The 25,452-nt window shown below is 43.9% G+C and overlaps 1 protein-coding gene across 1 annotated transcript in view; it reads right to left on the bottom strand.

Moving 5' to 3' along the window:
* LOC144499985 (zona pellucida sperm-binding protein 3-like) overlaps positions 1-25,452 on the bottom strand; it is a 111,292-nt gene that overhangs the window by 10,067 nt on the left and 75,773 nt on the right. The window lies entirely within an intron of this gene.

The raw sequence follows: 25,452 nt of genomic DNA, 5'->3' as shown, positions 1-25,452 counted from the left end.
TATTTGGACCAATAGGAGTCATTCTGAGTTGCTATGGTGTCACCTGATTGAATTCAGCTCCACAAGTTCTCATGTTAAAGGCATGGGTTGCCTGGCAGAGGCAGGAGCGCTTGGGGAATAGACTGATCTGGAAACCTAGAGAGCTGGGTTTGGATCCCCATGGATCCCTAATCCCAGTGGAGCATGTTAAAAGTTTAAGGCATGGGTTTCCTCCCACTCTTTTAGTTATTAAAACATTTACAAATACAAAAATACATTACACTTTCAAAATGCCATCTCATAATAATAAATTATAAAGATAACACCCAATATAACACAGTATCAGCAATAAACACACCATTTTAATACAGTAGCACAAACAACATGGCACAATAACAGCCAGTGTGCATTGTGAGTTATCCACAACTAGCCTTCCAAGGTTGCAAACAACTCACAACAACCATAAACTAGTAATTATAATGTAAACAGTACCAACAGCTAATGCTGTCCTTTAACCAATAACAAACAAATCCCTTGCAATAAGAAAGGGTTCTTTGTAAGTTATCTACAACTTTCCAGGGCATTGCCCTCCATGTTTGCCCCTTCCGAGGGTTCTGCTCTCGGGACTGCATCCAATTTCCTCCCAGAATCCAAAGATATTAGAATCATAGAATCCTATAGCGCAGAAAGAGGCCATTCGGCCCATCGAGTGTACACCGACCACAATCCCACCCAGGCCCTTTCCACATATCCCTACATATTTTACCCACGAACCCCTCTAACCTATGCATCCCGGGACACTAAGGGGCAATTTAGAATGGCCAATCAACCTAGCCCGCACATCTTTGGAGATGTGCGGGTTAGGTTGATTGGCCATGGTAAATTGCCCCATAGAATCAGGGGGAATAGCAGGGTAAATACTTCGGGTTAAGGGGATAGGGTCTGAGTGGGATTGTGGTTGGTGCAGACCTCATGGGCTGAATGGCCTCCTTCTGCACTGTAGGGATTCTGAGATTCCGTGATTCAAATACGTATCTCTGCTAAATTGGTATTCCCGAGAAATGAGTGTCAGGCATGTTAAATTCTATTCCATAATGGCTAAAGATTTATACTATCTATCACTAAAAACAAACTTTAGCTCTGATGAAGGGTCATCCAGATTCAAAATATTGGTTCTATTCTCTCTTCACAGATGCTGTCAGACCTGCTGAGATTTTTCAGCATTTTCTGTTTTTGTTATAATAATCTGTTGTCAGTTTTGTTTATGTGAGTTAGAAAGTTGGGGAATTGAAACCCCACTCCAGGGACTTGAACAGGGGTTAATGATGTGCAATACTGAGGGAGTGCTGCGCTGCTGGAGGAGCCGTCTTTCTGATGCAATGTTAAGCTGAGGCCCTGTTCACCTCATTAAAGGTCTGATGAAAGGTTACCAACCTGAAGGATTAACTCTCTTTCTCTCTCCCCAGAAACTGGGGTGACCTGCTGAGCATTTCTGGCATTTTCATTTTTATCCCCGAATAACCCACGAGGCAAACAGCAGAAGTCCTCATCTAAGAAGAGCAGGGATATTCTCCAGATGTTCTGGCCAGCAGTTTTCCATCAACCAAACGGTGCTGAACCTATGGAATTTTCTACCTCAGAAGGCTGTGGAGGCAAAGTCACAGAATATATTTAAGAAGGAAATAGATGGATTTCTACATTTTAAAGGTGTCGCGGGGTATGGGGACAGTGCAGGAGTATGACATTGAGATGAAGGATCAGCCATGATCATATGGTGGAGCAGGCTCAAAGGGCTGAATGGCCTACTCCTGCTGTTATTTTGTATGGGGGCGATTCTTCCATCATGCCGCACTAATTTTTTACCTTGGCGGGCCAGGAGAATCGTGTGTCGGCCAATTGAATACAGGAGTTGGGATGACTTGTTGAAGTTGTACAAGACATTGGTAAGGCCACACTTGGAATACTGTGTGCAATTCTGGTCACCCTATTATAGAAAGGATATTATTAAGCTAGAAAGAGTGCAGAAAAGATTTACTAGGATGCTACCGGGACTTTATGGATTGGGTTATAAGGAGAGGCTGGATAGACTGGGACTTTTTTCTCTGGAGCGTAGGAGGCTTAGGGGTGATCTTATAGAGGTCTATAAAATAATGAGGGGCACAGATCAGCTAGATAGCCAATATCTTTTCCCAAAGGTAGGGGAGTCTAAAACGAGAGGGCAACTAGAGGGGAGAGATACAAAAGTGTCCAGAGGGGCAATTTTTTCACACAGAGGGTGGTGTATGTCTGGAACAAGCTGCCAGACATAGTAGTAGAGGCGGGTACAATTTTATCTTTTTAAAAAGCATTTAGATAGTTACATGGGTACGATGGGTATAGAGGGATATGGGCCAAATGCGGGCAAACGCTTAGGGGTTTTAAAAAAGAAAGGGCAGCATGGACAAGTTGGGCCGAAGGGCCTGTTTCCATGCTGTAAACCTCTATGACTCTAATTTGTGAGATTCGTGCATGTGTTCCCGATGCGTGTGCATCTTCCAGCGTCGGATATCCAGCGCAGTCGGGACCACACAGGAAATCAGCAGGAACAGCAGGTAAGTCATTTTACTCTATTTTAAATCTCATTTAAATGTGATTATCGGGCCTGGGACTGAAGTCTCTGGGACCCCTAGCATCTCCCACCTCGCCAGTACAATTTCACTCTGGCAGGGTTCAGACCAGCTCCCCACTTTCAGGGAACTAGTAGCCCAACACCATTGGAGTGAAGGAGGGGCAATCAGGGCCCCCCAGGGGTCGGGTTGTGGGGGTGGTGGTGGCCCCTAGGCATGAGCACCTTGGCAGTGCCAGCTTGTGACCTCTGGCACTGCCCACCGGGCATGGGACAATAACAAGGGGTTGTGGTCTGCTGGGCCGGGGCCGAGGGGGCAGGGCCAGCTGGGGGTGGAGCCTAGGGGGTGATTGGTGGGGATGGGGGGCCCTGCTGCCACTTTGTATTCGGATTGATCAAGACTGGAGGCAGGCCAGTGATTCGGGCTGGCTTGGGAGGGGTGGTCAACCGGGGGGGGAGTTCTGCCTCCCATGGGGAGGGGATCTGCTACGGGGGGGTCTCTCGGTGTTTGGGGGTATCTGCTGGAAGGGTCTGTCTCCCATAGGGGGGGCGGGGGGGGCGGGATTGTCACTGCTTTGGGGGGAAGAGCTGGAGATTGGGGCATTCCTGGACGAGGGAGTTCGGGGATGGCCTGGGAATGCTTGTGGGAGCCGCGACCAGGCTGTGGGGGGACTGTGGGGGCAGCACTGCGAGGGTCCCGGGCTGGCCAGTGATCGAGCTGGCCAGTAAACTGTAGGCTGACACTTCTGGGCCACTGCGCATGGGCAGAGGCCTGGAACTGTCAAACTCCGGTGTGAATAGGCCCCACTCCCCCCAGCTTTTAATGATATTCATAATCATGAGCTCTGCATTGCACAGAGTGTGGGAGATTCGAGTCTGAACCCCCACTGAGAAAACAATCATGATTTACACCAGTTTTCCCGCGAATTCAGCACCGAAATTCTTTTTGGGAGATTTGCCCCCTATGTTTCTATGAGTGACATCATGTGAAAATTAACTGTTGTGTTTTTTTTACATGGCAACAGTGATCAAAGTATTTTCTTGTCTGTGAATTGCTTTGACATGTCCTGAGTCCATGAGAGACACGGGACAGGTTTTTCCAGCCACTTGCACGCCCCCCCAAGACCGGAAATTCCCGCCCAAGGTCGATAGACCTTGGAATGGTCCGCTGAATTTTATGTCCCGCCTGTTCCGATTTCCACAACGGGTGGGACCAGAAAATCTCACCCACGGTCTCAATGGAAATTTTTTCTTTCTACAACCCCGGCTTTCTCAGTTCCTAAAATGATACTTTATATGATGCAGCATACTTATGTAACCCAATTGTTATTTCCTAAGATAACATGTTAACAAAATTGTATCAGGTACATCACTATTAATTAAGGCAGTTTATTTCTCAGTGTCCCTGAGGAAGCTGGGGTGCCACAAATGAGGTGAGGCTGATGCCACAGAAGAACTCTGAAATTATATCCAAGTTATATTTTAACAGCAGCTTCTGACAATGGGTTTAAAGCACTCAAACTTGACTCTTGAGGCTTTTTACATTAACTAAGCCCTTCAGTCTCATTATGGCCTTCCAATCATTTCTAAGTAACTGTTATTTCTATAATTATGGAAAACTAATCCACAAATCTTATCGGAGTTCAACCAAACAGTGAAATAGTAATAAAGAGTCAATGCATAATTGAACGATTAACCTTAACTCACTTCCAGACCAAAACACAGAATGATACAGTCATACAACAGAGAAAGAGGCTTTTCAGCTCATCATAACTTCATGTTTTTAGGTGTCCAGGTCATCAACAATCTGTCCTGGTAACCCCCCTCCATGCTGACACTATAGTTAAGAAAGCCCACCAATGCTTCTACTTTCTCAGAAGACGAAGGAAATTTGGCATGACTCTCACCCCAACCTTTACGATGCACCATAGAAAGCATTCTTTCTGATTGCATCACAGCTTGGTATGGTTCCTGCTCTGCCCAAGACCGCGAGGAACTACAAAGGGTCACGAATAAAGCTCAGTCCATCACGCAAACCAGCCTCCCATCCATTGACTCTGTTTACACTTCCCGCTGCCTCGGAAAAGTAGCCAGCATAATCAAGGACCCCACGCACCCCGGACATTCTCTCTTCCACCTTCTTTCGTCGGGAAAAATTCTGAGGTCACGTACCAACCAACGTAAGAACAGCTTCTTCCCTGCTGCTGTCAGACTTTTGAATGGACCTACCTCGCAGTAGGTTGATCTTTCTCTACACCTTAGCTATGACTGTAACTCTACATTCTGAGCTCCCTTCTTTCCTTTTCTATGAACGGTATTCTTTGTCTGTATAGCGGCAAGAAATAATACCTATCACTGTATACTAATATATGTGACAATAATAAATCCAATCAAATCAAACTATGCCAGCTCTTTGAATCAGCTATCTAATCAGACCCATTCCCATGCTTTTGCCTTCATGTCCTTATTGAAATGTTACCATTGATTCTGCTCCCACTCTCCTGTCAGTCAATTCTCACCATAAGAATTCACCCCAAAAAGCAATTTTTTCTCATTACCTCTTTATTCTTTAGACAATTATCTTAAATCGATGGCATTTGTTAAAGATCCTCCTTATTATAGGTATAAAGAGCATGGTGTCATGATCCCCATAGAGACCAATAACTCTTCAAAGGATTTCACAGTGACCAACATGAATGAATGCACAACAGGGTTTCAAAATTTTTACTGGAACAAACAAAGTAAAGTCATCGTTGATTAAACATTACTTGGCAAGCCACTAATATGTTACACTTGAGGAAAGGTCCTCCCTGGCAAGTTCTTAACACAACTGAAACACTGTACAATTTTTATATATCACACTGTACTCTCCATCAACGTATCGTTTTGAGTTTAAGGTCCAAAGCTCCTCCTAGTTCTACTCTGACCCCTGCTCCCTACTTAATTGGATTGAACCTTCCAGAGTTCCATTAAACAAAGTCCCCTTCCACTCAACCCTTTGGGCTTCCCGTTGCAAGATACCTTCTGGTGATTCTGTGGTCCTTAACTCTTCAGAATACTTATTCCCTCCAAAATAAGTTCCATCCTCACCAGTCCTCGGCCTGATGGTTAACCCAAAGACAATCCTTTCCCTTTGCCAGTCATAGCAATATCTGTTGTGGGTCGTCTTCCCTCAAAACTCTCTGGCTGACTCCAAGGGTGGGATTTTCTGGCCGCGATGGCCCTGAAACTAGAAAATCCTGCCTGAGGTCAATGGATCTTTCCATCGTCCACCCCTCGCTCGCTATGATTCCTGAATGGGAAAATTCATCCCCAAGAATCTGTGAACCTGGATGCAGGAAGAACAGCTGCCTCCCCTTTTGTGCTTGGGTATTAAAGCTTTCACCTTGCTTCCAAAAAGTTTTGACCCTTGGCCTTTCCCCATAGCAACCAGATCACATGGGCTTGTCTTTGGGCAGATTTCTTGTCTCTGGGAAAATTTTGTATGAGGTCACATACCCCCCACTCCACACGACTTCATTTAACTTTGAACTAAAGGAGACAGTTTAAAATGTAAGAGCCTTCTGGAGTTCAGCATTTGTAACAATGGGAATCCAAATTTGACAAACTTCCAGTGAAATTGTTAAAGATTGGACCAACAGTATCACAATAATGTGTTATATCGAGTAATAGGAACCTACTAGCATTCTATCCAGTTCAGATCAGATATGGATCTTCTTTCTGTTATCATAGTTGGAGTAAGAAGTCTCACAACACCAGGTTAAAGTCCAACAGGTTTATTTGGCAGCACAAGCTTTCGGAGCCCCAAGCCCCTACGTCAGGTGAGTGAGGACTCGTGTTCACAAACAGGGCATATAAAGACACAAACTCAATTTACAAGATAATAGGTGGAATGCGAGTCTTTACAGGTAATCAAGTCTTAAAGGTACAGACAATGTGAGTGGAGAGAGGGTTAAGCACAGGTTAAAGAGATGTGTATTGTCTCCAGCCAGGACAGTTAGTGAGATTTGGCAAGCCCAGGCAAGTCGTGGGGGTGACAGATAGTGTGACATGAACCCAAGATCCCGGTTGAGGCCGTCCTCATGTGTGTGGAACTTGGCTATCAGTCTCTGCTCAGCGATTCTGCGTTGTCATGTGTTGTGAAGGCTGCCTTGGAGAACGCTTACCTGAAGGTCAGAGGCTGAATGCCCGTGACTGCTGAAGTGTTCCCCGATTGGAAGGGAACACTCCTGCCTGGTGATTGTTGAGCAGTGTTCATTCATTCACTGTCGTAGCGTCTGCATGGTCTCACCAATGTACCATGCCTCGGAGCAGTTGAACCAGGAGCATTCCTCGTCACAATGGATGTCTCGACACTCTACACCAGCATTCCCCATGACGATGGCATTGCTGCAACTGCCTCAGTACTCAATGCCGACAACTGCCAATCTCCAGATGCAATTCTACAACTCATCCGCTTCATCCTGGACCACAACGTCTTCACCTTCAACAACCAGTTCTTCATCCAGACACACGGAACAGCCATGGGGACCAAATTCGTACCTCAATATGCCAACATCTTTATGCACAGGTCCGAACAAGACCTCTTCACCGCACAGAACCTTCAACCGATGCTATACACTAGATACATCGATGACATTTTCTTCCTTTGGACTCATGGCGAACAATCATTGAAACAACTATATGATGACATCAACAAATACCATCCCACCATCAGAGATGTGTATAAGCAATAGAGAAAACGCTGGAAAATCTCAGCAGGACTGGCAGCATCTGTGAGGAGAGAAAAGAGCCAAATGACCCTTTGTCAAAGCTAAAAGGCGTAGAAAGAGGGAGATATTTATACTGAAGGGTGAAGGAATGAAAGATGAGTCATATCCACAAAAACAAGGGGAAAGGCTGCTAATGGCAGTCCATAGAGAGAATTGGAGGTGTGAATGGCCAAATAGCGTAGAAGCTGAAATCAGAGGGTAAGCTATGACAGATGAAGATGTGGGGAGGGGAAGATGGATGGGAGAGAGGTAAAATTGAGAAAAAGGGGGAAAGGGGAAGCAAAATGGGAGAAAAGGTAAGGAAAGGGGGGACAAAATAGGGGAAAGAGTTGGGGGGAATAAAGACAATAAAGAAAGAAAAGGTAGAGAACAGTTAAAAATTAAATAAAATGAAAGCAAACTGGTTGAGGTGCGAGGAACTTCTTTGCAGTGTTAATGTAAGCCTATTGTGACACTAATAAATAAACCTAAATGATGGGTTAAAGAGCTTTTTTTCTGTGCTGTATATCTCTATGGCGTTATGGCTAGAATTATACCGCCCCGCCCGCCACGGGAATCAGAGCGGGCAAGAGGCGGAAAATGGAAAGGTCCATTGACCTTGGGTGGGATTTTGCTGTTTTGGGACGAGCAAGACTGTAAAGTCCCACCTATGACTCGATGTGTTCAACACTTCAGAGTCTCCAAAAATCTATTCTCTTGTGCCTGTCTTGGAAATGCATTTCAAGGCTTGAATAACTCCATCACCTAGAAAACAGTACCGTTTTAATCACAGATTTGAATAAGTCTGAACTGCACTATCCTTCCCAATGTACAACTTTCTCTCTTTATGCCATGAAATTCATTTGCATCACAGACAAGCAAAAATAATTTATTACAATTTCTCAATTATATATCTTAAAATAACCTTCTCGGAATGTTTGTTGGAAGTTCACTGCATTCAGACTTTCTAAATGTATTGCAAACTATATCAAATGTGAATGTTCAATTCAGCATTTATACACTTGAGATCACAAAAGCAATTATTCTATTTGATGCATTATTTGCAGTTGTCACCCATGCGTCAAGAGTGAAGAGTAATGAGCTTTGTTGTTTTATCACAGTACCTATTAGATACTCAATGTGAAGGACAGGCACCCATCACACGTTCTTTCATTCTTTATTAAAGACAACGAAATAAATATCTGAAAGCTGCATCTTTGATCAGAAAGCAACCCACATCTGAAGGAAATGCACATCAGATGTATTATTGATAAACAGGAGGGGGAAAACAGACTGGCAAACGAGAAGACGCTTCAGGATTTTAAAATAGGGGAAAAAGCTGTGGAAATAATTGTGAGTCCTTGAATGTTTCTTCAGCACTTCAGCGGCTGCATAAAGCTTTAATATTAACAGTGGTGGGCATTTCCCATTGAAAAATATGAATCGAGGATTTGTTTTTGTATAAAAACTGAAACTTCCAAAGAGTTCAATAAATAAATAACAACGCGACAGGCCTTTCTGATAATAAACAGCATCTTCTCTATAAATTTTCATGAACTATAAAACTGAAGGTAAGCTCCAGCCAACAAGAAGCACCATGGGATCGTCATTTGCTGGAAAAAGGGATGGTAACAGTGTTCCAATAACAGGGACTGTCAACGGCCAGGTAGATGGGAGACATCCCCTTTCAAGCTGTATTTTACTTAGCAGAATGAACAATAAAAATTAATCATTGCTGACATGAGCCAAACAGCAAAGAAATGTTCTGAATACTAACTACATCTTGGCTGAACTTGAGATTTTCTTTCAGTGGATTGTTGGTATCAATTAGCATTTCGAGACTACTAAGAGCCCGTCAGTTCAAGGGTGTTTCATCTTTAACTTCCAGAGGGAATGTAAGACGCTGGAGTGAAAGCATGACACTAGGGGTGGGATTTTCCGGCCACGCTCGCCCCAAGGCCGGAAAATCACGCCTGAGGTCAACGGATGTTTGCATGGTCCGCCCCTCCCCTCCGCCACGCCCGCTACGATTCCCGTGGCGGGCTGGACGGGAAAATGTCGCTCTGGAACTAAATTTGATTGGTTGGAAGAAATGTACCAGAGCCTAGACAGATTTACCCTTAATAAAGAGAACTAACTGTGGGGTTGAACATCTTGAAGCCCCGCCTCATTGGAATCTTTGAACAGCTGCAAAACGAAACAGTTATTTGACCGCGTCACGATTTACAGCATGGTTGGATGGCACGCCTCTGGTCTATAATCGATATATATCATTGACAGGAATGTTAAAATATAAACAACATCATAGCTGAGCTTGATCTTGTTCTTGGGAATATGGTTGATTTGATTTGTGTTTTATTCATTCATGGGATGTGGGCGTCGCTGGCTGGGCCAACATTTATTGTCCATCCCTGAGGGCAGTTAAAAGTCAACCACATTGCTGTGGAGTCATATGTAGTCATGATGTGGAGATGCTGGCGTTGGACTGGGGTAAACACAATAAGAAGTCTAACAACACCAGGTTAAAGTCCAACAGGTTTATTTGATAACAAAAGCCACGAGCTTTCAGAACAGGCTGTCCCTTCGTCAGGTGGGTGGGAGTTCTGCTGGGAGTTCTCCAGAACTCCCACCCACCTGACGAAGGGACAGCCTGTTCCGAAAGCTTGTGGCTTTTGTTATCAAATAAACCTGTTGGACTTTAACCTGGTGTTGTTAGACTTCTTACTGAGTCATATGCAGGCCAGACCAGGTAAGATCGGTAGATTTCCTTCTGTAAAGGCATTAGTGAACGAAATGGGCTTTTACAACAATCGGCAATGGTTTCATGGTCATCGGTAGACATTTAATTCCAGACTTTTCTTGAATTCAAATTTCACCATCTGCTGTGGTGGGATTTGAATCCGAGTCCCCAGAACATTATCCTTGGTCTCTGAATTACTAGTCCAGCAACAATACCACTATATCAGTGCCTCCCTCCTGATTTGATATATTATTGTCACATGTTTTGGGATAGAGTGAAAAGTATTGTTTCTTGCGCACTATACAGATAAAGCATACTGTTCATAGAGTACATAAGGGAGACGGAAAGGTGAGAGTGCAGAATGTAGTGTTGCAGTCATAGCTAGGGTGCAAAGAAAGATCAGCTTAATATAAGGTTGGTCCATTCAAAAGTCTGATGGCAGCAAGGAAGAAGCTGTTCTTGAGTCGGCTAGTATGTGACCTGAGAAGTTTGTATCTTATTCGCAATGGAAGAAGGTGGAAGAGAGTATGTCCAGGGTGCATGGGGTCTTTGATGATGCAGGCTGCTTTTCCAAGGCAGCGGGAAGTGTAGACAGAATCAATGGATGGGAGGTTCACCTCCAGTAGAGACTTTAGTAGGCTGGTTAAGAGCGGGAACCATGGGCACGTTTTCCCTTTGTTAAGCCTGGGACGCCAAGTCGAATGGTAGCAGTTCTGTCACTCCCTCAGTTGAAATAAACTAACAAAGCGTAGTTCTCATATGGGACTGGGACCTGTGATTGTGTTGGTGCGGCTCAGAAGCTGCATCTGTACATCTGAACTGGAGCATAGGTTAAAAAGAAATAAACAACTATTTTTTTCTTTCCCTCACAGAATAATGGAGATGTGCAATAGATGCCCAGAGCAGGTTTAATGATTTGGATTTGATTGAAGAGGAGCTGCTATGGTTCCTATGAGAAGGGGAATTGATAAAACAAAGGTACATGGTCCAGGAATTTCCCGAGGGTTTGTCTAACTCCAACACAGTAAAGAAATCTGATCTGTACTGTTATATGCTACTCCTGTAGCACCTCCAGCAAAGCTATGAAAACGGAACTGGAGCACGAGAAGGGAATTCTCAATATGGTTTCAGAATGGAATGAACTTGATGTACAACATGATCTTTTCTCATTTGTATTTTTGTGTGTTTTTTAATGAGTCATGGATTTGCCTAATGGGTTTGGCATGCCTAACATTCACTTTTTGGATTGATTATTTCTCCAATCTGTTACCTTCACCTGGTTAGAAAAAGTATCTTTGCAAGTTCAGAATGTGGAAAATGAACTTGCCATTCTCCAGACTTCTGTGCACAGATCAATCACCTGGTAACGCTAATTCCTCTCGAGTAACTTTGACAATTGATGGAACTGTATGGGCGGCACGGTGGCACAGTGGTTAGCACTGCTGCCTCAGAGCACCAGGGACCCGGGTTCGATTCCTGGCTTGGATCACTGTCTGTGTGCAGTTTGCACATTCTGCCCGTATCTGCGTGGGTTTCCTCCGGGTGCTCTGGTTTCCTCCCACAGTCCAAAGATGTGTGGGTTGGGTTGACTGGCCATTATAAATTGACCCTACTGTCAGGGGGTTAGCAGGGTAAATACGTGGGGTGACAGGAATAGGGGAATGCAGGGCCTGAGTGGAATTGTGGTCGGTGCAGACTCCATGAGCCAAATGGCCTTCTTCTGCACTGTAGGGATTCTATGAACTCTGCAGGATGGACCTATAGAGGCCAGTCTATCACTAATTTCCGAATTTAATTCAGCTTTCATTTACCATTTTGTGTTCTACATCGAATTACATAAAATATGTCGCACAGAAATTGTCCATTTGATCAACTCCTCTAATTGGTGTTTTTGCTCCACGCAAGTCTCTCCCATTCCACTTTATCAAATTCAATCAGCATACACCTTCAATTTTCCTTCTCCCTCATGTAGTAATCTCGCTTCCTCTTCAAAGTATTTATTCTATTTGTCTCAACTACTCCTGAAGTCATGAGTTCCACATTTTAACTGTTCTCGGAATAAAGCTTGCGGGCCAGAGTACGACGGCTGTTCAGACTGGCGGGATTTTCCCATCCCTCTGCAGTGAACGGAGTATTGGCTGGATGCCAATTTCAGAAATGCTTGGGAATGCTCCCATCTATTCACGAGAGGAGGGAAAGACAAACAGGATGCAACAGTCATCGGAAAAGTGCTGCATTCTAATCTAAGGAAACCTTGACAATATATTTAGAAAAGCACATTCTAACTAAAAATACAATTCAACGTATTTGGATGAAAGAGAAATCCTGTTTGACAAACTTATTCAAGTATTTTTTGAGGATGTAACTGATAGAGTAGATAAAAGGGAAACAATAGATGTAGTGTACATGGATTTCCAAAAAACATTCAATAAGATGTTACACAAACTGAAACACGTAAAATAAAGGCTCAGAGGGTTGCGGGGTTGGTGTGGGGGTGTGTGTGGGGGGGTGTGTGTGGGGGGGGGGGCGTGAAGTGATGTATTGCATGGATGGTGGATTAGTTAATGGACAAAAACAGAGAATAGTGTTAATGGGATATTTTCAAGTCAGCAGGCTGTAGCTAACTGAGGCGCCACAGTGTTGGACCCTCAGTTATTTATAATCTACTCTAATAATTTGGACAAAGAAACTGAGTAACGCAACAAAAACAGAAAATGCTGGAAAAACTCAGCAGGTCTGGCAGCACCTGTGGACAGAGAAAATAGAATTGATGAGCATAAAAGGAATCTCAGAACTAGGAGAAGGAGTAGGCCATCTGGCCCCTCGAGTCTGCTCGTCATTCAATATTATAAGTGCTGATCTTTTGGTAGACTCAACTCCATTTGCCCTCCCGCTCCATAATCCTTCATTTCTTTACTGTTCAAAAATCTATCTATATTTGCCTTAAAAACATTCAACGAGGTAGCCTCAACTGTTTCACTGGGCAGGGAATTCACAACTCTTTGAGTGAAAAAGTTCCTTGTCAACTCAGTCCGAAATCTGTTCCCCCTTATTTTGAGGCCATGCCCCCTAGTTTTAGTTTCAACCGCCAGTGGAAAAAGTCTCTCTGCTTGTATCTTATCTATTCCCTTCACAATTTTAGATGTTTCTATAAGATCCCCTCTCATTCTTCTGAATTCCAATGAGTATAGTCCCAGTCTACTCAATCTCTCCTCATCAGCCAACCCTCTCAACTCCGGAATCAACCTAGTGAATCTCGTCTGCATCCCCTCCTGTGTCAGTATATGCTTTCTCAAGTAAGGAGACCAAACTGTACACAGTGCTCCAGGTGTGGCCTCACCAGCACCTTATACAGCTGCAATATAACCTCACTGTTTTTAAACTCCATCCCTCTAGCAATGAAGGACAAAATTCCATTTGCCTTCTTCATTACCTGCTGCACCTGCAAACCAACTTTTTGCAATTCATGCACAAGGACACCCAGGTCCCTCTGCACAGCAGCATGCTGCAATTTTTTATCATTTAAATAATAGTCCATTTTGCTGTTCTTCTTACCAAAATAGTTGACCTTACATTTACCAACATTGTACTCCATCTGCCAGACCCTTGCCCACTCACTTAAACTATCCATATCCCTTGGCAAACTTTCAGTGTCCTCTGCACACTTTGCTCTGCCACTCATCTTAGTGTCACCTACGAACTTTGACATACTACACTTGGTCCCCAACTCCAAATCATCTATGTAAATTGTAAACAATTGCGGTCCCAACACTGATACCTGAGGCACACCACTAGTCACTGATCACCAGCTTGAAAAACACCCTCTTATCCCCACTCTTTGCTTTCTGTTCGTTAACCAATCCTCGATCCATGATAATACATTACCAGTAACGCCGTGCACCTTTATCTTATGCAGCAGCCTTTCGTGCGGCACTTTGTCAAATGCCTTCTGGAATTCCAGATCCACCATGTCCACCAGTTCCCCATTGTCCACCGCACTCATAATGTCCTCAAAGAATTCCACTAAATTAGTTAAACATGACCTGCCTTTCATGAACCCACGCAATGTCTGTCCAATGGGACAATTTCTATCCAGATGTCACGCTTTTTCTTCCTTGATGATAGATTCAAGCATTTTCCCCGCTACAGAAGTTAAGCTAACTGGCCAATAGATACCCGCCTTTTGTCTTCCTCCATTTTTAAACTGTGGCGTCACATTTGCTGTTTTCCAATCTTCCAGAACAGCCCCAGAATCCAGCGAAATTTAGTAAATTGCCACGAGTGCATTTGTTATTTCCCCCACCATCTCTTTTAGCACCTTGGGGTGCATTCCATCAGGGCCTGGAGATTTGTCTACTTTTAGCCCCATTAGCTTACCTAACACTGCTTCTTTAGTGATAATGATAATTTCTAGGTCCTCACCTGCCATAGCCTTCTTGTCATCAAATTTTGGCATGTTATTTGTATCTTCCACTTTGAAGGCAGAGACAAAATACCTATTCAATGCCTCAGCCATTTCCATATTTCCCATTACTAAATCCCCTCTTCTCATCCTCTAAAGGACCAATGTTTACCTTAACTACTGTTCTTAGTTTTATATACTTGTCGAAACTTTTGCTATCTGGTTTTATATTCTGAGCTAGTTTACTCTCATAATCCATCTTACTTTTTATAGTTTTTTTCTGTTGACTTTCTGTTGACCTTTAAAGATTTTCCAATCCCCTAGCTTCTCACTAATCTTTGCCACGTTGTATGCATTTTCTTTCAATTTGATACTCTTCTTTATTTCCTTAGATATCCATAGCTGATTATCCCTTTTTCTACAGTCCTTCCTTATGACTGGTATATACTTTTGCTGAGCACTGTGAAAAATCACTTTGAAAGTTGTTCAATTATCCCACCATAGAGTCTTTGCTCCCAGTCTACCTTTGCCAACTCTTCCCTCATCCCATTGTAGTCTCCTTTGTTTAAGCACAAGACACTGTTATTGGATTTTACCTTCTCATCCTCCATCTGTATTTTAAATTCAACCATACTGTGATCGCTCCTTCTGAGAGGATCCCTAACTGTGAGATCATTAATTATTCCTGTCTCATTACTCAGGACCAGATCTAGGATAACTTGCTCCCTCGTAGGTTCCATTACATACTGTTCAAGGAAGCTATCATGGATACATTCTATGAACTCCTCCTCAAGGCTGCCTTGACTGACCTGGTTTGACCAATCGACATGTAGGTTAAAATCCCCCACGATAACTGCCGCACCATTTTTACATGCATCAGTTATTTCTTGCATCAATTATTGCTCGCCCCACTGTGAAGTTAGTATTTAGTGGTCTGTAGGTTATGCCTACCTTTGACATTTTCTCCTTACTATTTCTAATTTCCACCCTAATGGATTCAACCTTTATTCTCCATGGAATCGAGATGATCTCTCACTACTGCCCTGATGTCATCCTTAAATTTCAGAGTTACCCCTCCTCCCGTACCTCCCTGTCTGTCTTTTCGAATAGTCTGATACCCTTGAATATTTAACTCCCAGTCATGACCACCCTGCAACCATGGGGGTGATTCTCCCATCCCTCTGCACTAAAACATTAGCCAGCCTGTGCCTCGTGGCACTGCCCAAGGGGGAAAGCGTCAATGCCCAGGAGGCACCTTGGCATTGCCCATCAGGTACAGGCAGTGCCAAGGGAGCGGGGCGTATGGGGTTCTGGGGTATATGGGGTTCCGGGGCCTAGTGGAATCAAGACCTGATCTGGCGACCGGTGGTGGGGGGTCCCGCTGCCACTCTGCAAGGGGATCAGTGGGAGGGGTTCAGGACTACCGGTGGGGGGGATCGCGGGAGGGGGGGCGGGGAGGAGTGATCGGGGCGATGGGGGTCCGGGGGGGTGGGGTCGAGGCTGGGCTGAACATGCATGGGGGTGAGTTATCAGGTCATGTGGGGCGGAGAGCCAGCATTTGAAAGCTGCGAGGCTGGCCAACAATCAGGAGGCCAGCAGACAGGGACTACTGCGCTTGCGCTGATTTCGGTACTGACAGATCGGCACATGCACAATGGCCCACTCAGTGCTATGCTGCCGGTCTCCTTGGTGGGGATAGGCCCCGCCCCCTGAATTCTGGAGTGAATCTTGCTGTTGCTCTCTGCAGTGCACAGAGTGTGGGAGGTTCTTCTCTGAACTCCCACTGAAAACCAACGTAAATTTCTTCAGTTTTTACGTAAATTCGACGCTTAGAATTTTTTTGGGAGAGTCCCACCCCATGTCTCCGTGATGGCTGTAAAATCATACTCCTTTGAAATAATTTGTGCTGTCAACTCACTGACATATGAATGCAACAAGCATTTAGGTAAAGTGCTCTTATGCGAGTTTTTATACCCTCTTGTTGAATCCTAACTCGTCCATTAATAACACCTCCTGAGTTCTCCTTCCTTTTTCATAATTCTCCATGTAGTTGAGACCTCCTCCCCACATGCTAACCTGCTGCTTTTCTTCCCATTAACCATTGTACTTCCCGTGGTTTCACCCTCCCCCCCAACTTGCTAGTTTAAAGTCCTTGTGACCACTCTATTTATCCTTTCTGCTAGAATACTGGTCCCAGATAGGCTCAGGTGAAGACTGTCCCAATGGCACAGATCCCTCCTGTTCCAATACTGATGCCAATGGCCCATGAAATGGAACCCCTCTTTGCCGCACAGTCCTTTAGCCACCTGTTTACCTCCCTAATTCTCTCATCCCTATGCCAATTCGCACGTGGCTCAGGTAGTAATTCAGAGAATGCTTTGAGTCCGTATGACACTTTGGAGAGGCTGCCAGACCTGCTGAGTTTTTCCAGCATTTACTGCTTTGTTTCAGATTCCAGAATCTGCAGTGTTTTGATTTTATTCCAGAGAGTAATATATCTAAGTTTGCTGATGATGCAACGTTCGATGGAAATGCAAATTGTGAGGAGGGCACATAGAGGCTGAAAAGCGATACTGGGCGAGACTCTCCGATTTCATCCTTACCCGTCCCAATGCCAGCAAGAATGAAGAACTTGGCACTCAGCCAAAGCTCCATTCACTGTAGCAATAGATTGGTTATGCAAATGAACAACATTGTGGCAGATGGATTATAGTGTGGGGACATGTGCGGTTATTCAACTTGGTGGCAATAGAAAAGCAGAATATTTTATAAAAGATATGAAACTTGTAAATGTTCAGAAAAACTTGGGTGTACTCATACAGGGAACACAGGAAGTTGGCATGCTGGACAACAAGCGATTATGAAAGTAAATTGCACATTGGCCCAATTTGCAAGGAAATGGGAGTACAAGAATAAAGAAATCCTATTACAATTATAAGGGGCTGTGATACTGTGTGCAACTTCGCTCTCCATATCTAAGGAAGGAGGTACTTGCATTGGAGGTGGTAGAGCAAATGTTTCCTCGCTTGGACTCTGGGATGCGAAGAATGAATACAATTGTGAAAAGATGAGTAAATTGGGATATATTCTCTGGAGTTTAGAATTTTGAGATGCAATGTCCTTGATTCACCATTCATACGGGGCTTGACAAGGTAGAAACTGAGAGATTGCTTCCCCTGGCTGGGGAATCGAGAACAAGGGGCACTGTTTCAGGACAAGAGGCCAATCATTTAGGGGCAAGATCAGGAGAAATTGATTCACTCAAAGGATTGTGAATCTTTGGAATTCTCTACCCCAGAGGATTGTGGATGCACCATCATTGAATATGTTTAAGGCTGAGATAGACAGGTCTTTGATCTCTCAGGGAACCGGGGATACATGGAGTAGGCAGAAAGTGGAGTTGATGTCCAAGGTCAGCCATGATTGTACTGAATGGCCAAGCAGGCTCGACAGGCCATCTGGTCTACTCCTGTTCCGATATCTCAAGTTCTTATGCAGAAGTTTCCCTTGAGTTCCATATTGGATTCATTGGTGACAATTCCATATCTGTCATTCATTTTCCCATTCATCCATTTGTCAACTTTTCTTCCTAAGTCAGAAAGAATTTAAGAAGATTTTGCTTTAAGGTAAGGGTCTAGAAGGGGCCCAAATCAAGTTGCAACTTGCAGCTGGCTCAGCTTGGAATTGGTGAATGCATTTTCTGTAGATATTTTCATAGAATAGAATCATAGAATCCTACAGTGCAGTACAGTGCATTTGGCCCATCAAGTCTGCACTAACCACAATCCCACCCAGGCCCTATCCCCATAACCCCATGCATTTACCCTAGCTAGTCCCCCTGGCTCTAAGGGGCAATTTAGCATGGCCAATATACCTAACCTGCACATCTTTGGAATTTGGGAGGAAACCGGAGCACCCGGAGGAAACCCATGCAGACACAGAGAGAATGTGCAAACTCCACACAGACAGTGACCCAAGCTGGGAGTCGAACCCGGGTCCCTGGTGCTGTGAGGCAGCAGTGCTAACCACTGTGCCACCGTGCTACCCATATATTTTAAATCTGAACAGTACACAGTTTCAACCCTAGCTCACCTGGGCATTTAATTCTGTTGGGCAGAATATTTTCCTGTGAGACTTAGTGTGGAGTCACTGATCTACTGCTTATAATTTGGTAGATGCATGCAAATAGAAATTGTGAATATTTTGAGACAGACTGGCTTTGTTAGGTGTCTATCAAATTAAAAAAAGTTTATTTATTAGCCACAAGTAATGCTTACATTAACATTGCAATGAAGTTATTGTGAAATTCCCCTAGTCACCACACTCCGGCGCCCGTTTGGGTCAATGCACCTAACCAGCACCTCTTTCAGACTGTGGTAGGAAACCAGAGCAAACACAGGCAGACACAGGGAGAACATGCAGATTCCACACAGACAGTCACCCAAGCTGGGAATTGAACCCGGGTCCCTGGTGCTGTGAGGTAGCAGTGCTAACCACTGTGCCACCATGCCACAAGCAAAGAGAGTTCCACTCCGAGTGAGAAGTGGGATCAGTCAAATTGGCTTCAGCCACTGCACTGTTGTGAAAAGAAATAGCAAATATCACCGGGCTTTATTTTTTGGCCTACGGGCAATTTTGTAATTTTAGAAGCCTACTTTGTCCAGGTTCAGTTTCTATTGATGATAAAAGGAACCAGACAATCTCATTTAAGCTCTTGCATCTTGCAGCTGTATTTCTATATTTTCCTTGAAAGCTGAAAGATGTTTTATTCGTTTAACATTTTGAAACTGCTTAAGAAGCAGTCAGAATAAGCTCAGGTTTAATTGTGGTCCTCGTTTTCTCTCGATAGGGAATGCCAAAATGTGAATGTAGACCTCTGCTCCGATATTGTGGTCGTGCATGTGCAGCCAACCCTATTTGAGTTATACCAGTCGTCAGCTTTGAAAAGCACATGAGGGGAATGGGAATGGAAGGATATGCCAAAACGGTTGGGTGGCATGGTGGCACAGTGGTTAGCATTGCTGCCTCACAGCGCTAGGGACCGGGTTCGATTCCTAACTTGGGCCACTATCTGTGTGCACGTTCTCCCCGTGTCTGTGAAGGTTTCCTCCGGGTGCTCTTGTTTCCTCCCACACTCCGAAAAACGTGCTGGTTAGGTGCATTGGCCATGCTAAAATCTCCCTCAGTGTACCCGAACAGGTGCCGGAGTGTGGCGACTAGGGGACTTTCACAGTACCTTTGTTGCAGTGTTCGTGTAAGCCTACTTGTGACACTAATACTTAAACTTAAAATGGTTAAATGAAGAGACATGGGGTAGGCATCAGGTGCTGTGAATTTCCGTACTGTGAATTCTATGTAATTCTATGTAATCTGAATTGAACTCCCCTCAAAAAGTCCTTACTGACCAACTGACTACATTTATTTTTCTGTGCCACAGTGAATTTTGGAATGAAAACCTGATTTTCTCTACTTCGATATGATACGTCTCATGAATAAAGTCAGTTAGAATATCATTGGGAGCAATAATTGAGGAAATCCCACAGAAATGATGACAGTACGCAAGTGTAACCCGCAATGAGAGGTGCAGAAGGAACACTATGCATCCTCGGAGAACATTGTACGCACATAACTCCTGCCTGCATGTGTAATAGCTGATCTAAACCATTAAAAAATCATCATTTGAAACGCAAATCAACCTGGACTCTGCAGAGAGACAGTGAATATTGCCAAGGTGCAGCTTTGTAGAAGTTAACAGCTTCCACTGTGCATCTGACGTGATTGCTGCATTCCAGATTCTGATGTCTTTATTCCTGTCACGTTTACAGGCAACTTATAACGGATAAAGCAATTGTAAAGTTGCCTTTAAGATGATTACATATTATTTTAATAAAGTGACATCAAGACCAACAACTAGCATCAGAAGTACAGAAGCATGATTCGTTAGGGGGGTAACGTTTTTCAAGCTTATTATGACCCGCGTTATAGTCTTAATGAAATGTTTAATACGCTGATGTTGCAGGTCCTGTGAGGTAATTCTCAAATCACAATATCTTACCAGATAGGAATGAGTGAAGATCCTTTCACATCTCCTGATTGGAACATTCTATTTCAGGGAAGACACCTTATTTTATGTATTTATTTATTATTTATTAGCCATAAGTAAAGCTTACATTACGCTGCAATGTAGTTACTGTGAAATTCCCAAACAATTACATGAGGGAGGAAGGAATAGAATATAATTTTTGCTGTGGTTTTTTAAAAAATTCAGTTATGGGACATGGGCGTCGTTGGCTGGGCCAGCATTTATTGCCCTTCCCTACTTGTCCTTGGAGGGCAGTTGAGAGTCAACCACATTGCTGTGGCTCTGGAGTCACATGTAGGCCAGGTCAGGTAAGGACAACAGATTTCTTTCCCTAAAGGATATTAGTGTACCAGATGGGTTTTTCCGACAATCGGCAATGGTTTCATGGTCATCAGTCGATTCTTAGGGCGGCACGGTAGCACAGTGGTTAGCACTGCTGCTTCACAGCTCCAGGGTCCCGGGTTCGATTCCCGGCTCGGGTCACTGTCTGTGTGGAGTTTGCACATTCTCCTCGTGTCTGTGTGGGTTTCCTCCGGGTGCTCCGGTTTCCTCCCACAGTCCAAAGATGTGCGGGTTAGGTTGATTGGCCAGGTTAAAAAATTGCCCCTTAGAGTCCTGGGATGTGTAGGTTAGAGGGATTAGCGGGTAAAATATGTGGGGGTAGGGCCTGGGTGAGATTGTGGTCGGTGCAGACTCGATGGGCCGAATGGCCTCCTTCTGCACTGTCGGGTTTCTATGATTTCTTAATTCTGGATAATAAAATAATGAAATAAATAATATAATAATGAACTAAAGTAGGAGCAGCCTTGGATGGAGCATGAGCATTGGCAAAGACCAGTTGGTCCCTTCCTATGCTGTAAAGTTATTCCATGAAGATTAACATTTAATGGGATTAATTCTCAATTATCGATCACCCTGTTTTGAGGCATCGTTCAGTTGGAACAGCAGCTGGCTTTTGAGTGCCAAAAGTTAATTGGGTGCAATTTTATCGATAAGCCTGTAAATAGGTGCCCACCATTCCTGCCTACAACATTTGTAATTAAGACCCCCTGCCAGTTACCAGACCCCATTTGCAATTCTCAGGAGCAGATGGGCAAACCAACCAGTGGCTGTAATCTGTTCATTTGTGCCAGCGGCGAGCTGCTTCCAGAGCATTCATGTACATTATTTTTCAGAGAATTACCATTGAAGCATAAGCAGGAATGTTTTATCTAGTCCTACAAAAATAAACTGTGGCTTGCTGCTTACCAAAGAGAATCCCCTTGGTCTCCACCTCCAACAATTGTCCTTTAGGGAAGGAAATCTGCCGTCCTTACTTGGTCTGGCCTACATGTGACTCCAGATCCACAGCAATGTGGTTGACTTTCAACTGCCCTCGGGCAACTAGGGATGGGCAATAAATGCTGGCCCAGCCAGTAACACCCATGTCCCACAAATGAATTTAAAAAAAACTTATCTCCTAGTGTTGACTTCGGAAGGGGAATTGGATGGAGGTTTAGAGGATTTTTAAAGTTATTTTTAGGATAGGAATATAGGAGCATAGTAGCAGGAGTGGCGATCCAACCCATCGAGCCCGTTACAACATTCAATACAATTATGGCTTATCATGCTACTTCAATACCTCTTTACCACACTATCCCTATATCCCTTTAAGTCACTAGTAATTAGAAATCTGTTAAGCTCTGCTGGGGTAGAGAATTCCAAAGATTCAAAACCATCTGATTTATCAGAGAAAGATCATTTTTTTTCTCTTCAGTCGAGGAGTCAAGAGCAAGGAAACATAACAACCGCCATTTTCTGGCCACTTTGCACCTGGCACATATCGCACTGGGGTAGCTGTGCATCTGGAGAATCACAGGTGAGGGTCTAGCCCAGTGAAGTTGGGAACCAGATTTGCATATTGAATCGAGCATTCAAAGATGCCTAGTCCATCTGAGGCCGGATTCTCCCTGTTCCTGGGATTCTCCGACCTTCTGGGCACTGGTCTGCACAAACAGAGATGTTCCTTTGGAGAGATGGGCTGAATGGCCTCCTTCTGCCCTGTCGGGAATCTTTGGTTCTAAAGATACACTCTGGGAAATTACAGCAAGAGGAAAGCAAACAACCAATGAGAGCACCTTCGATTTGGAGTAGTTAAAGAAAAAATGATGTCTCTTTAATAGTATTCAATAAGCCACCACAGTTCATATTTCATATTAATTTAAACTTCAGTTACAATCCTCAGAGACCTCACATCTTAGCAGACTGAGGAAATCTTCTGCAGAGCTAATGATTTTCTTTTTCCGATTCTGCATAACAAACGGCTATGATACATGGTTGCTTTTCATGTTTCCTAAACAGGAAAAAAAAAGGACTGAAAATCTGTTATGGATAAATAAAAGCTTCATCTCAAACCAAAGCACAATTGCTTGTGCCCACACCAGGTGGTGCTGCTGTACCTATTAGATATCCATAAAACAGCAGAAACAGATATTGTGTCTATTATTCCATCAAGCTTGAAGGTTTTATTTTAAAAGAAAAATGGAATTTATATTGCAAGCCTTTACTTGTTTACTGGCAATGAAAATAGGCATAATGTTTGCAAGCTCAGAATCTATCCGAAATGCCTTTACCTCTTCATCATCATAGAACCCCTACAGTGCAGAAGGAGACCGTTTGGCCCATCGGGTCTGCATCGAATCTCTGACAGAGTATCTTACACAGGCCTTCACCCCCACCATATCTCTGTAACCCCACACACTTACCATGGATAATCCATCTAACCTACACATCTCTGGACACTAAGGATGAATTTAGCATGGCCAACCCAGCTAACCTACATATCTTTGGACACTAAGGGGCAATTTAGCATGGCCAACCCAGCTAACCTACATATCTTTGGACACTAAGGGGCAATTTAGCATGGAAAATCCACCTAACCAACACATCTCTGGACACTAAGGATGAATTTAGTATGGCCAACCCAGCTAACCTACATATCTTTGGACACTAAGGGGCAATTTAGCATGGAAAATCCACCTAACCTACACATCTCTGGACACTAAGGATGAATTTAGCATGGCCAACCCAGCTAACCTACACATCTTTGGACACTAAGGGGCAATTTAGCATGGCCAATCCAGCTAACCTACACATTTTTGGACACTAAAGGGCAGTTTAGCATGGACAATCCAGCTAAAATACACATTTTTGGACACTAAGGGACAATTTAGCCTGGCCAATCCAGCTAATCTGCATATCTTTGGAGACTAAGGGGCAGGCAATGTAACATGGCCAATCCATCCTAACCTGCAGATCTTTGGACACTAAGGAGCAATTTAGCATGGCCAATCCACCTAACCTGTACATCTTTGGACTGTGGGAGGAAACCAGAGCACCTGGAGGAAAGACATGCTGACACGAGGCAAACATGCAATCTCCACACAGTCACCCAAGACCATAATTGAATCTGGGTCCCTGGTGTTGTGACGCAGCAGTGCTAACCACTGTGCCACCATGCCGCCCGGTTATACAATTGAATATTTATTAATTATTATTTTTGATCTAGTTAATCAAGATCTAGGTGTTATGAGTTACCTCTGGGGACAGTACCTGTCAATTTGTATAGGCTGCCTGAGAATACAAAGGCATTAAGAGAAGATGGCAGCAAATTAGTTTCAGAACGCATGGACCCTATTTAAGTAGGCAAACTCACTCAAACAAATAGTTCTTCCATGTTGTAAGCAGTTAATTTATGGGTGCATGTCGTATTTTTTTTTCCCAGTTTCCTGATTATTTTTGATGGATCCCTTGGAACCATCTTACATATCCCGAAAGGAGTCCTGGAATCACAGTCGAGGATCCCTGTCTCGTAATCCCTCAGTCCTACGCTTAAGAATGGACAAGATCAAAAATCAAGTCTACTTGATTCATGCATCATAAATGAAGATCAATAGTCATAATGTTTTATCATTCATTTTATGTCAAGTATCAGTAAAGATCGCTCCAGCTTTCAACTTGAAATATAAATGTGGATTCAAAGCCAGATCTTTCCACATGGAGAGGAGATCAAAACCAGGAGCCATAAATATAAGATAGTCACCAATAAGTCCAACAGGCAGTACATAAGGAGTGTCTTTACCTCTTCAGAGAGTTGGAAGGCTGTGGAATTTGCAACCACAAGGAGGGTTTGGGGTGAATGACATGGATGCATTCGCAGGGAGCTGGGTAAATATCAAAAGGAGGAAAAAACAGAATGGTAGGCTGCAGACAGATGGGGATGTGTGTGAGTGTGTGTGTGAGTGTGTGTGTGTGTATGTGTGTGAGTGTGTGTGTGTGCGAGCATGTGTGTGAGTGTGTGTGTGTGCATGTATGTGTGTGAGTGTGTGTGTGTGTGAGTATGTGTGTGTGTGAGTGTGTGTGTGTGCATGTATGTGTGTGTGTGTGTGTGTGTGTGAGTTTGTGTGTGTGTGTGTGTGAGTTTGTGTGTTTGTGTGTGAGTGTGTGTGTGTGCTTGTGTGTGTATTTGTGTATGTGTGTGTGTGACAGTGTGAGTGTGAGTGTATGTGTGTATTTGTGAGTGTGTGTGTGTGTGTGTTTGTGTGTGTGTGACAGTGTGTGTGTTTGTATGTGAGTGAGTGTGTGTGTGTGTGCATGTATGTGTGTGTGTGCATGTATGTGAGTGTGTGTATGTGTGAGTGTGTGAGTGTGTATGTGTGTCAGTGTGTGTGTGTGTATGTGTGTGAGTGTGTGTTTGTGTGTGAGTCCGTGTGCGTGTGTGCGAGTATGTGTGAGTGTGTGTGTGCATGTATGTGTGAGTGTGTGTGTGTGCATGTATGTGTGTGAGTGTGTGTGTGAGTTTGTGTGTGTGTGTGTGTGTGCATGTGTATGAGTGTGTGTTTGTGTGTGACTGTG

The sequence above is a fragment of the Mustelus asterias genome, chromosome 10, assembly GCF_964213995.1.
Source record: "Mustelus asterias chromosome 10, sMusAst1.hap1.1, whole genome shotgun sequence".
Lineage (NCBI taxonomy): Eukaryota > Metazoa > Chordata > Chondrichthyes > Carcharhiniformes > Triakidae > Mustelus > Mustelus asterias.
This window is presented reverse-complemented; position numbering and strand designations above follow the sequence as displayed.